Raw genomic sequence first — 13713 nt, forward strand, 5'->3', positions numbered from 1 at the left:
AAATTTGCACACAACGCAGCTAACTTTGAAGGCAGAGCAAAAGACATTCTTTAAACATCAGGCAGGGAAGAGGCAAGCAGCTGTTTGTCACCTGCAGAACTATCGGACTGGGTGGGACCACCAAGGCCATCTGTCCCAGTCCCTACAACTAAAGGGTGATCCAGAGAGATAACAAGGACATTCACCCCCACCCCCTCCATCACCCATATCACAAAATATGTCATTGTTCTCTGCAGTTTACAGGAACATCTCCTGGTGCTCTGGGAAAGCGGACCATGCCACACACTACAAAAGGTTGAAAAATTGTTCCTGCCAATCTGATTTGGATGAAAATACTTTCCTGACATCAAACCTGGTATTTCCGTAAGGCTAAAACGCGTGCATTAGACACATCAGGTAGGCCTTGGAGGAGCTCCTGTGTGCCACTAAAATCACCAGGACACCCTACCACATCTTGTCTCCAGCTGTTGACAGTGTTCAGTGTATCAGGGCAAAAAATAAGCCTTTTTAATCTCTTTTCAGCATTAATTTGAAACTTATCAAAAGGGAAAAAAATTTTCCTGTGGATTTATATTGGCAACCTGAGATATGGATTCATATAGCAGAATTGTGTGTATTAACCAGGATTAGTTAGTGCACTGCACCAAATCAAACTGAAATAATTTTTCATGTCCCCTTTGGCAATACCACCAACTGGAACATCCAAAACTCCATATTGTGAGCTTTGTTCCTCCACTCCAGAACCCCATTATCTTGTCATCTGATTCCCTCCATAAATTCAGCAATCCTGCCTATGAATTATTCAGCTGTCCTAGGTCTTATTCATCAGCTTCTACCCCTACGTAACACCAAGATCATGAGGAATGGGAAGAGGGACAAAAAGTGAGACAGTTTGTTTCCTCCATAGCTAGAGACCACACTATAGCACATCGCAGAAGAGGGTCAGAGCTTCCCGAAATGCTTGTGTTCTTCTAGCTAAGATACAGAATGCCATGGGGAAGGGCAAGAGATTCAAACACTTGATATGAATTTTGTATTAAGACTGTTTGTTGAACTTATACCATTTAAGCTCACAGTCACTGAGATTTCTACAGAACATCATTTTTCATTTCTTTCTTATTTTTCTGTTTATGTAACCCACACATGTAACTGGTGTGGGAAGTACTAACAGAACATAACTCAGAAATACATACAAGCATATCCCTCTATATTTATGCAAGTAAATTCCCAAGAATTTGCTGCTGAGGATGGCTGCATTACACTGAATGTAACAGGTACTTGTAAAAAACATCCTCAGGGCCTCTCAGCTCATGTAAATGACACTTCTTTGGACACCCTGGCGCCTTCTACCATGGTGGGAAACAGACATATTTACTGAGGCATTGGCCTGTGACAGAGGACCCAACATGGCACGTCCTACTACTTTCTACTAAGAAGAGCAAGGCATTTCTGTGATGTTCCTTCTCCACAAAGGGGTGTACAGCCCAACGAAAACACCATCCCACCCATTAAAAAGCAACCTTTTTCCTAGGAAGCAGTGTATGCCACAGAGGACTGGTGTTCATCACCTCTCTAAACAAGCTGATGGAGGGTGGTATGTTTTGGAGCGTGAGGTGAGAACATGATCATATTCCTCAGCTGACCCTGCAGCAGGGAGTCAAGCCCAGCCTCGCCTGTGATGGCTCTGCTGATCTTTATCTGCTAGAAATGCGATGAATCTGTTCAGAGCTGCGTCTGGTGGGGAACCTGCAATAGATGAAAGCTCAGCAAGGGGAAAAGTGAGGCGGATGAATGATTGGTTGGCCCTGCCAGAGAAGAGCCACCCCACAGCTCAGACAGAAGGGGACTGAGACTGTGAGCTCTGCTGGAGAGCAGGGGAGAACTGCAAGCCAGCCAAGGAAAAGCAAAGCTCCTTCGTGCTCCTTTGGGACACTTCTTGGAGTTCATTACCAGCAGGACATGGCCATCTGCTGAAAGAGACAGACCCCAAATAACAACAAAAGGCAGAGGTTCTGAGAGTTCTGAAACAAAGATCACCCCAAAAGGACTAAGGCAGGACAAATATTGCCACAAAGACGTAGGAATGGCACTGAAGAAGCTGGCCCTGCCACCAAGCTGTGCAGAACAGTACCAAGTCATTAGACCATTTCTACATGTGAGTATCATTCCTTCTTGATTGTCAAGGTCAGAGCTCCAGAGAAAAGCAGAAGAACTTCTGAAAACTAATACACAAGTGTGGTGGAACAAGCATGAAGCAAACATTTGATTGCAACACATAACACTTCTACCAGGAATTCCAGAGAACTCCAGTGTCCCTCATGAGAAGAACCAGTTAAACTTCGCATCCTTGCAGCAAAAGCATTCCCATTTTACTGGCCAGGAAACTGAAGAACCAGTAGATTCCAACCAATGTTTCTCACTGTGGAAGCCTAAAATCAGGTGTCTAAAAAGCTTGCAGGCATGTTAGAAAGGGTCTCCAACTTTCCAAGATGCTTCATGACCCCTCTGTTGTTAAACAAATAATGACCTATTTCACTGTTCATGATCACAAACCTCTCCATAAAGGTGGAAGATTATTATTATTACTGGTAAGAGGGCCGAATTCAATCACTCCATTCTTCTAATTAATTCCAAGGCTCCCAATGCCATTTCCAGCTGATAAGACAGAGGAGAAGACTGTCATATAATTTGCTTAACATATCCCCAAGTTTTCAGTTACCTCTTGCACAAATTTTTTTTTCCAACCTGAAGACAGCAGAGTCATGCATGACTATGTGGGGCCATTTGATCCTATCACTTTCAGACAAACGCCCCCCTGGAAATCAAGCATTAGCAAGCCCAAGCAAGAAAAATCTGTGTCCCAAGACTGTGGATGACTGTAGTGGAGATATGTATTAACATGTCCTTCCCAGGCCAAAAGAGAAATCACGTCTTTTTACTGTAAGTTAACTTTATCCAAACTTCTGGTTTGGATCACTGAATTGGATGTTTGAGAAAATCTTCCCACTGCTCCTCTTATGGCAGGATAGCAAGGAGCTTATATGACAGGGTAAATACTATTTTGTTAGATAAAAGTACATGGATTTTTAAACATCAAAAAAGTCACCCTTCGTCACTTACAATGCAAATAGGAACTCCTGTTCAGGAAAATACTAATCTTAACACTTTCCCAGTCTGTGTTAAATTAGTAGCATTCGTTTGCAGCACTTCAGGCCATTTACAAGGGGCATTTCCTGCAATCAAAAACATATGTCCTATAAATGGCCCAGTTCTGCCTAAGTTTGCTTTCCTAGAGCAGCTGGCCATTCCTGAGAATACAAAGGAGAATATTTAAGCAAGTGTAGTGTTTGCTGATACCCAGAGCTGGTTGGGAAATAGAAATCCCTTCCAGCAAGAAAGAAAACAATAGTTACTGAGTTTCTTTTTAAGGAAAATACTAGACTGAAAAATAAAAAATGGTGGTTTTATTAGTGTTCTACAAAAATCATGATTCACAAGAAGCAAAATGAAAACTTCCGGCTTCCTGGCTGCCCATCTGGTAGGGACTTATTTCATTTCTGGTGCAGGTGAGCTGTCAAAAACTTAGTGGGGCAACTTCCAACCTCCTACCTTCTTGCGCCCCTGATTGTTCAGCTGCATATCTGATTTCTGGACATGAGGGGAAGGCTGGGTGGCTGAGAGCTGCACAGAAAGGCAACTTCTGCTAGCTCGCCTACAGTGCTCTCAGCAATTTTATTTTCTCCTCACAGAAAAAAAGCCAAGGATACTTCAGTTTGATTTTCCCAATGGAAATCTGCAATTTTCTTACAGAAACTGCTGAGTTAGTGAAAAGAGCATTTTCCATCGGAGAATTATTCTGATGGAGAATTTCCCAACTAGCTTTATTAATACCCTTGACATTGTTTTGTCACTCCTCCTATTTGTGTATCAGTGTCTGGCCACTGAACCGAATTTCCAGCCAGGACTTTCATAGTTATTATTCCCAGAGGGCCATCATGTAATGCTTGGAGTACACTAGACCTGAGATTTATTACAGTAACTGCTCTGGTGCCACACGTTAGGCAACCTGGACATGTATTTCAGTACTCTCTTTCCAGCCAAGAAGGCTCAGAGAGGCTGTGTGCTAAGCCTATCTCCTCATCCTTTCATCAGATGCCTCAGTCAGGCCTGGCTTGCTGTCAGTTCCATGTTGCATCAGGGTACCCATTACTTGCCAGGTGCTTGCGCTATCAGTCACTACAGATTCCCACCATGCTACCAGAGCAGGAAATACCCCAGAAAACCTCCCCTCTCCCTAACCAGGCTGTTACTGCTAACACTGAAGCCAGCATTTGACATTTGCAACCAGGGTAAATTGTTTCCTCTTGAGATAAGCTGTGGTTAAACCGCTGACCTCCCAAGACGACACGCGGAGCTTTTCTCTGGGCGTGAGCACAGTGCTGCAGACCGATGCCAGTGAGCCCCGAGCGCAGGTCTTTGCAGTATCTTACTCTGATGGCTGGCTTTCACCATCAGTGTTTCATGAGGAGGTGCTGCAAGCTGATTGTACAAGCAGAGTTTCTCTTTCTGATAATCCAAAGTTCTTTGCTTCGTCTGGATCCTTGGTACATCACGTGGATCAACATTACTTCTGTCCTTCGTGCACTCATCTATTTAAGGAGTGTAATAGTGTCAATATATTGGGCAAGACCCCTTAGTAATAACTGCCTAGCCCCAGAAAGGAAGCTAATTGTGACATATCTCGTAGCTGAGGTGCCTTGAGAATAGCCTCAAGCGTTATTAGTGATTTCTGAAAATCACGTGCAAATCCCAGAGCACAAGGCTGAGCCTCTGCAAAATTCACTTTTCCCTCATTTGCTGACCAGCTATTCTTGACAACCTCATTGGTACCCCTGCAGACATCCCTAGCTGTCACTTCCATTAACCCATACATTGTCTGCATAGCTCTGCATGTTAAAAATGCGTAGCAAATAACTGGTCCATGGCCCTCCACCAGAACATGGGTGTGGAAGCTATCCTAGTGATAGCCTGTTATACTGGAGTTAAACCTTGTGTGCATTATTCACGGGGTATTTTTTTGCCATTGGCCAGAATCCATACTTGGCTGATAGGTTTTGCTTAGTCAAACCTAGGCAAAGGATACCCATCTTCGTTCATGGTGACTGGGAAACCACTACAAAATGGAAAGCCCCCTCTTTCCTCCTTGCTGCCACCACCTCCTCCCTTGGTAAACCCTGAGATGCATCCCAGGTCCTGCGCATGTTGTAGTTCTACACATGTTGTCATGAAGATGGGTCCTCAGGAGCACAGTGGAATAAAAAACATGTTTCTCTTTCAAGCAAAGCTTTTTCTCATTAATGTTTTCAGTTCTGATATTCTCCTGAAAGACTTCGACCCCGAGGGGTGACTGTCCCCCAAACAGGGAACAATAAAAGTTTTGTTTCAGGCTGTTTGATGCTGTTGCAATGTCCTGTCTTCTGGAGTAGCTGTATCCTTTGACACAGCAGTTTCAAGTGCACGTTTTAAGGACAAATCGGCCTCAGTTAATAACCGTTTTTCTATTGCTTCATTTTACATACCACACTCTAACCGCTCCCTTGACACAGCATTTAAACTCTCTCCAAACTGGCAATTCACTAGTAATTTTCTTAACCCCCCCAACCCCTATTTAGAAATTGTTTAATCTTTCTTGTTTTTTAATTGCATTTTTCAGGAGCACAAATGCATTGCTATCACAAGTGCTTTTATGGAGAGAGGATTTGGGAAAACTTCCACCACCTTGGCAAGCATTTCACCCACTGGTTTGACAGAAGCTGCTAGTCTGTGGTTTCCTCTTTAGCTTTTTAGCAGTCACTGTATTCCTGGATTATAATCCCACTCTGGTCACCATTTTTGTTTTTCTTTCCTTCTTAGACATAACACGACGACCCACACAGTCACAGATGAGTGCTTGCTGAGTATACACAGCAGCTTCTCCCACTACAATTTGGCCATGAGCATGAGGCAAACGTTGCTTTCTCCTTCAGCACTTCAGCCTGTCTTCTTAACCACTTATTTGCTCCCTGGAGGCTGTTTAGTTTAGACACATAAAGAGCTGATTTGATTATAGATCCTCCCAAGAATATCTGCAAACTGATCTCAGGCACCTGGTGATCTGCCTGTCAGGCGCTGCTCTCATGCTGGTGAATCCTTGCTGGGTGGAGTTCAGAAACCCAGGTTGTTGTAGGTACGTGGTCAGTGGTGTCAGGGCCTCGCTGCAGCACACAAATAGCTCACACTGCTGCCAGCACGTGTCTCTGCTTGCAGCTTCAGGCTTTCAGCCTCCTTTTTTCTCCCTTCTCCATAAGGAATGGTGTGATGCCTTTGCTTTCCTGCTTGGGGTTGTGGGCAGTTCAGGCTTGCTCACACCTTCTCCAGAAGCATCTACCTTAGTCCTGACCCACCTCAGCTTGGGGTCAGCCCCCACCTTCCTCCAGCACAGCATCAGTGCAGTCACCACCTGGTGAAACTGGATGCTGTCTCCCAGCTCCAACCATTGCATTTATTTCCTTGTTCTTCCCTCACTACTACTCCCCTAAACAACCCTAGTGCCAAAACCACTGGAGCCCTGCTGCAGCCCTCATTGCTGCCACGCTCTCCAAGTGCATCTCACACCCGGCTGCACCATCTCCCCAGACCAGCACTGTGCTCACTGCCACTGTACCTGTCAGGGCACTGGCCACAGAGCCCAATGGCTCCATCCGAGGCAGTTCAGCTGCAGGGGTGCAGTGTGACCCCTTCCCAGAGCCTGGAAGGACAGGTATCCCTCTCCCCTCATCTCCACTGCACTGACAGGGAAAGCGGATTGTGGAGACAGGCACCACACAGCCCTCGGGAGGACTCGCCCTCTCTGTGTGGACACAGCAGCCAGCTGCCAAGGTGTGTATTAGTGAGTGCCCTATAATCCCTGTGCCATGAAGGATCTCTCCTGGCAGCGCAGGAGAGGGGCAGGGGTGCCCTGTGGTGCTTGCTTACTCTGTGGGCACCGTTGCTGCTCATGGTCACTGCACATGGTTTGGCAAGAAAATGTCCTATGTTCATCACCTCTGAAAGGCACGATGGGGAGGGTAAAAAGGGGTCCCATGTATGTGAGTGGAGGGAGCGAGACGGAATGACAGTCCACTCATCCACAGGTGCAATCCAGGCGCTCAGTTGTGGAAAGGCATTTTTCACATCTCCCTTCCGGCACCACAGCATATTCTGGCAGAGTTGTGGAAATTCACCTGTGACATTACATCATTGGGGCCTGGCATGAAAACGTGAAAAGGAAGAGGCTTCACCAGGCACCCAGACGCTGGCTGTGGGCACAGCAGCATGATTGGGAAGGTACTGAGATGGCTGTGAGTCACAGGTACAGCGTCACGTCAGATAGGGGATACCAGCTTGTATCACGGTCCCCTCCCAGTCAGGTTTCAGAAGGAGGTGCTGCCTGGCTCCTGCTAGTGGCATTTTCCATGTGAACTTGGCAGCGCTGGTGATGCCCAGGATTAGCTTCCTCTGTGGGGGATAGGGAAAGCTAGGTGATACTTGGGGTCGTGCCAGCCTGATCCTCACACAAAAAATAAAAGACCTGGCTTTTTCCAGGCTCTGCCACTTTCTCTCACATGCATGAGAACTGTGCTGCCCAGACAAGCTGGACTGGGAGGGCAGGGGAGAAATGGAAAAGCCCACAACTGCTTTTGGCAGATATTCTACCTAGGCTGGCCTCATGCTACAGCAGTGAGCGGCATTGCAGGAGCCCCATGATGCAGAGCAAAAAGCGGGTACCATAACTGGTTATGTTCTGGGGCACATCCTTCCTCCCTGATGTGCTCCCACTCCCCCTGCCTTGCTTGGGCACCATGCACCAAACCTCCCAACAGCTGCAAACCCTCACTGCTTGTACAGAAAACAACAGGCCAGCTACCCCTTTCTGTTTTCTTTTAGCTTAAATACGACAAATGTCAAAGAAAATATGAGGAATTACTCTGGCTTGAAGTTCAGGACAGACAACAGCAAATATGGGCAGTTTTAAGGTGATTATCTTACATTATACCCTATTGAAGAGTGTCAGTGTCCTGCCCCCGGAAAGAAGTGTTGCCACCTTTCCAAAAGCACCAGGCTAAGCTTCAGACCTGCAGAGTTGCAAGGCAGGCTGTCTAACACAGCGTGGAGCTTCAAGTCAAAGAGGAAGGTATTCAGGAATATCTAGGGGAGAGGGGCTGCGCATGAGGACTGAGCTACCACAGGCCTTGAGGGGTTGTGGGGCAGAGCTAGGGCACACAGCTGGACTAGTCGGGGTGGTGGGACAGGAGAAAGGAGACAGGCTTTGGGCTGGATGAGCTGCAGGTAGGAATGAAAGACATGAGCTGAGCTGTACAGATGACAATTCTATAGTCACCATCTGCAATACACCTGGCTCTTGCCTCTGCCCTTGGTCTGTTCACCTCTGATGAGCCACAGTTGTTTATTTGTTTGCAGCAATTTCAAACCCAAGAGTAAAACTGGAGTTGCCTGGAGCAGTGCTACTGTCCACACACCGGTTGACCTCACGTATGTATGCGCCAGGGAGGTATGCAAACCATACAGTAACAACCCAGGATGTGTAGCTTTAAACTCCAGCTATAGGTGTTGCGTCAGGTTATGTAAAGTTCAGTTGCATCACACACTGTTGCACAAGGTAGCCTGTGCTTGACAGCAGTGTGCCAAACCCCACTTCATTCATCAATCAGGTCTCATCAGTCGCAGCAAAATGGTCAGGAGAGAGGTGTCTGCTCCTCGGGGTACCCCAGCCTTTCCCAGCTTGCCACACCCTCCCAAAACGTGCCAGGGAAGCTACCACCCACGCCTCTGTTGTGGTTGGCACAACAACAGCACAAGAGCCCAGTGAGTGAACAAGGTGCGAGCCACCCAGGTGGCCTCCCCTTGCTCAGAGCCAAGACTGCATCTCCTTGGAGAGACCCTCTGCTGCCAGTGCTTAATGGGAGACTCTGCCAGACAAAATGTGGCATTTCAGAGCCCGGCACCCACCTCACCAGCAGTGTCCTCCTGCGGCACCTCGTGCAGGTGGTTTTGGCCACCCCAGCACAGCACTGACCCTGGCTGGTGTGGCTCCCCCACTGTACATATGCCCCCCGGATATGCAGAAAGCGTCTGCAGATCAGCCAGGCCTGGGACACTGCACCAGGGGATGGGAATGGCCTGGCCAAAGCTGGTGGAAATCAGAGACCACCAGGAGCACAATTGAAGCCCAAAGTGGGGTTGCAACACCCCTCTCTGGACATGCTGGCCACCCGTGCTGGCAGGCTCAATGGCATTCAGTGGACTCATCTCCATTGTGTGAAATGCTGCCTCCTTGCCAAACTCCTCTTGCTCCTCTTTTCTTCTAAAAGCACAATCCCACGATGACCCACTCCAGGGCGTGGCATTACAAGCAGTGGCCCATCCACCAGGCTGAACTGGGTGAAAGCCCTATGGCATGGGAGGGTCTCCTCTGGGAGGGGTGGGAGGGGGACCTACCTGTGCAGAGAGGTGCTCTGTCCCCCTCCAGTGGCAGAGGCTTTCAGGAACCAGCTACCAGGCTTTGCTTGCCCAGCTCACCCAGCCACAGTCACCTCATGCTTTCCACAGCAGAGTGTGGGCATTCAAGACCATGAGGTAGTGCCATGTATGCTAGCCATGGTGGACTCCAAAGCTACCAAGGCATCTTGCTGAGAAAAATCATCAAAGAAGACACCCTGACAAAAGTTCTAGTAGCCTGTGGGAGATTCTAGCCAGCGCAGTCCGACCTTGTGCAGACCTTGCCCTCAGCACAGCCATACAGAGCTTCGTGGCTCCTACATTCAGTCAAGGAAAACATAGGTTTTGCCTTCTGTTTCTTCCCTTCCCAAGATACCCTTGCTAGAAATGGAGGAAGAGAATGCCCAGTACCTATGTATACAGACTTACAAATTTGGTCTTGCATTTGCCATGCCTGCAATTTCCTCACAGAGCTGTAGTTAAGCAGGTACCTGGATTGTTTGACTGCAAGCCTGTCTGCCTCCACAGTCCATGTCCCTCTACAAGGGAACAACCCAGCTCTTGTGGAAGACCCCAAGAGAGCCAGGACAACAGGGATCCACCTAGGTCATGGCATGGAGATACTCAGGCCGTTTTTGTAGAGCAGTTGCTGGCATGTGGATGACACAGCACAGGTAGGCATGAAACCAAGTCCCCTGCAGACCCAATCACCTTCAGGCAGCAGGAACATCCTCCAAGCTGGGCATGAACTTGGTATGGGAAGGATGGAGGTGAGAGGTCTGGGAAGATAAGAGAGCCCAACAAGCTGGCACATCTAGTGTTTTCCCTATGTGCAACGACAAGAAAAAAACACATCCACACCCTCATGACTGATTTTACTACCAAGATATCGTACACTAGCTGCAGCGGGAGCACACGTCAAGGAAGACAGTCGCAACCAAGCCACAGCTCAACTCACCAACAGCTAATTGCTCCCTCCAGGAAGGCACCCAGCAGCCACAAGCTGGCTTCATCAGGCTTGCTCAGGAGTTTAATACCAGTTGGTTATTGGTGAACATCAGGCTTACTCTGGGTTTAATGCCAGTTGGTTATCGGTGAACAGTCTAGGATGTGAGGGCAAGCTCGGCTGGAGGAGGGCATGGGGAATTTGTTGGACCTACTGTGACCTCTACTGGTTTGGTCTGAAATTGGTGTGCCGGTTGGCCTGATCTCGCCAAAGCATGGTGGGAGCTGGTCCCCCTACTGTGGGGCTTCCAGGAGCTCCCACGCTGTAGCCCCTGGGGATTGCTGCCTCCAGTGCAGGCTTCACCCGCACTCCAGGTGCAACCATAATGCAACTCCATCAGCTCCTCTGGAAAGAAAAATCAGCCTCTAGTCCTCACAACAACACCCTTCTGCAGTCCCTGGTCATGGCAAATTTAAGATGTAATCTCCTCAGAAATCTGCGTGGAGTCAGAGAGTGCCACACTGAGACAGGAGGTTTCCACAGAATGGTGGTGTTCTGCTCCAAGTGGGTCTGGTGATTCAAGGGTTCCCACCCCACACAGGCCTCCTCTATCCTGCTGCCAGTGTGGCCACTGTTAGGAAGAGACCCTCTCAAGGGGGATGCAAATGATGCCCTGAAGAACTGTGACCATGAGAGGTCCTAGGGCACCTTTCATGAGGATGGGATTATAAATGCCAGGATCTGGGCTGAAGTCACTTAAGGATTTGCTCTCCCAATTGCTCATCTCCAGTGGTACATAAGGGGCTGAGTTAGGACACCCAAGACCTTCAGCCCCTTGACACACCAGGTGCTGAGCCATCTGCTATGCACTCCTCCTTTTGCCCCAAATCAGTCACCAGACAAGTGCCTGCTTGGGTCTCCTATGAACAAGCCTTGGAGAGGACATCCCACCAAGGTGAGCAGGAAATTTCAACTCTTTCAGAGCTGTCATCCCAAGGTTGGCTCTGAGTCCTCTGTCTCCAAGAACAAAGATGGTTTTAAAGTTTCCTGCTTCTCCCAAGCCTGGTTTCTTGTTCCTGAACCCCCTGGTGCAAAGTATTGTCCTCTCAGGGGCATATCTATGACAACTTTCCTCAGCAGCAAAGCTGCTTATGAAGTTCCTGCACAGTAGCTTGTCCTGCCCGCTGTCCCCAGCAATGCCACTACATCGCTGTACATGCCCACAGAGAGAGCTCATTCACTGAAATGGTTTGGGCTAAAAAAAAAAAATCCTTTTAAAATGAAGGCAAGTTTTGTGCCCCTTTGTAACCCACTCCATGGACCAGCTTGTAGATGAGAGCAGCAGCAAAACCAAAGGCACAGTAAACCTCAGTGCAGGGGCTGGAGCAAATGCCTTGGGACAGAAACCTCTACCCATCTTTGCTGCCAGGCAAACTGAAGCATCGAACCCCACCCTTGGGGTTTTGGGACCTCAAAAGAAGTTGTTGCATCACTTCTCTCTAGCTCAAGGTTTTGATCTTCCTATGCAGTCAGAGAGCAGGAAGCTTTCTTTTTTAAAGGAAATCTGAGCTTTCAGTTTAATCCTGTGTTTTACGAATGCCTGGGTCTTAATCCAAGCCTGGAGTTTGGACTGTTTTAAATAGATGTTGTGTGACATTTCAGAGCTCATTGCATTTAATTGGTGACCTAGAGTCTGTTCCCACTGCTTTGAATGAAGTTTTAGGTTATAGTTTGATGAAAAACACTAAAACACACTCACCCAGATACCCCACTCCAGCTTCTACATATAAAAAGAAATACAAAGGGAGAGAAAGAGAGGCAAAATCATCAGCAAACCAGTAGGGTACTGAACCTCGCTTTGAAAATCAAAACCAGAAACTCATTGGTGGTGACACATTAAAGTGTAACAAGCTGCTCCCATAAAAGACACCACAGAACTAGTTTTGATGGAGTGTTTGTGCTTCTTTTCCTATGCAAGCTACTGCCTCTGCAGCAACACAATTTTTTCTGGTAGCAGAAGAACTTTTCCAATAGTTTCATGTTTTAGCACAATTCCTCCTGCAGCACTTACCAAGACTGAATGCTCATACAGCTTCAACGGGGTTTGCACTCATCTGACCTCTCTTGTAATCCAAATACCCTTCATCAGAGCGAGCACACCTTCCCCTGGACTGTTTGTTCCTGCTAAACACAGGACAGTTTCTCACCAATGCTGCAATATGTACTGAACAAACATTGTGCGGTGATTTAAAAATAAAATGTGATGAAATGAAAAACTGAGACATTTCAAACCTCCTAGAAGACATTCCTGGGTTACACGGATGTCTTTGGAAAAGCCGAGACACAAAGACAAATGACACAACACTTCCCTATCAGCCAACCTTTGTCCCCACCCATCAGACTCCTTTTCTCCTTTATGATGTATAGTATGGACTTGTGAACTTGACCTTATTGTGATGCTTTAGTAAGAGCCTAGCCTTTCTTTAGCAAAGGGGATTGTCCGCATAGATGAGGTGAAGTGGTTGGTACACCTTCAGATAGCTGACAGTATCACAGCAGAAAGTATTGACAGCAATTAATAAACAAAGGTGAAAGCCACAAGGCAGAGGCTACATCATCACCCTTACTATGTCATTTTTCATGCAAAACCACCTAGAAGATTCAAACTCCCATCTTTAGGCCCAATGTGCAAGGTTGACACATATTTTCAAAAAGCTGCGGTCTGCCCCAAGCAGCACATGAACTGAGGCAGGCAGACAAATGAAGAGCACAGAGAGGGCCAACAAAATTAAAGAGGGAGTTCCAGAATACGTCCCCTGCCCCATCCCAGTGGCAGCCGAATTCTCCAAGCTGAATCAGTGTTGGTCTGGATGAAAACTCATACCATCGAGAGAGTTATGATGGTTGTGTGAGAAAAACTATCCGGCAATATCACTCTTGACCTCACAGAAGCAAAGCCCTCTGAGTCCACGAGGCAGGGTGGAGTGAAGCAAGATAACTTAAGGAAAAAGAGACTCAAACACTCCCAAAACAAGAAGTTGAATAACAAGCAAAGAGTGACTGAACAGGAAGGCAGTTGCGGGCTCTGCTGTGGGCTGTAGGCTGAGTCCCCAAAGCTGGAAAGTTCCTTTTCAGTGTTCATATAAATATTTCTGTAAGTTATTTTTAAGTGCGTGTTTTGAAACTGAAATATATTTAGACTAGTTAAATGAAAATGTGGTTTACAGAAG

Source organism: Patagioenas fasciata, chromosome 3 (assembly GCF_037038585.1).
Source record: "Patagioenas fasciata isolate bPatFas1 chromosome 3, bPatFas1.hap1, whole genome shotgun sequence".
In the NCBI taxonomy this organism is placed as follows: Eukaryota; Metazoa; Chordata; class Aves; order Columbiformes; family Columbidae; genus Patagioenas; species Patagioenas fasciata.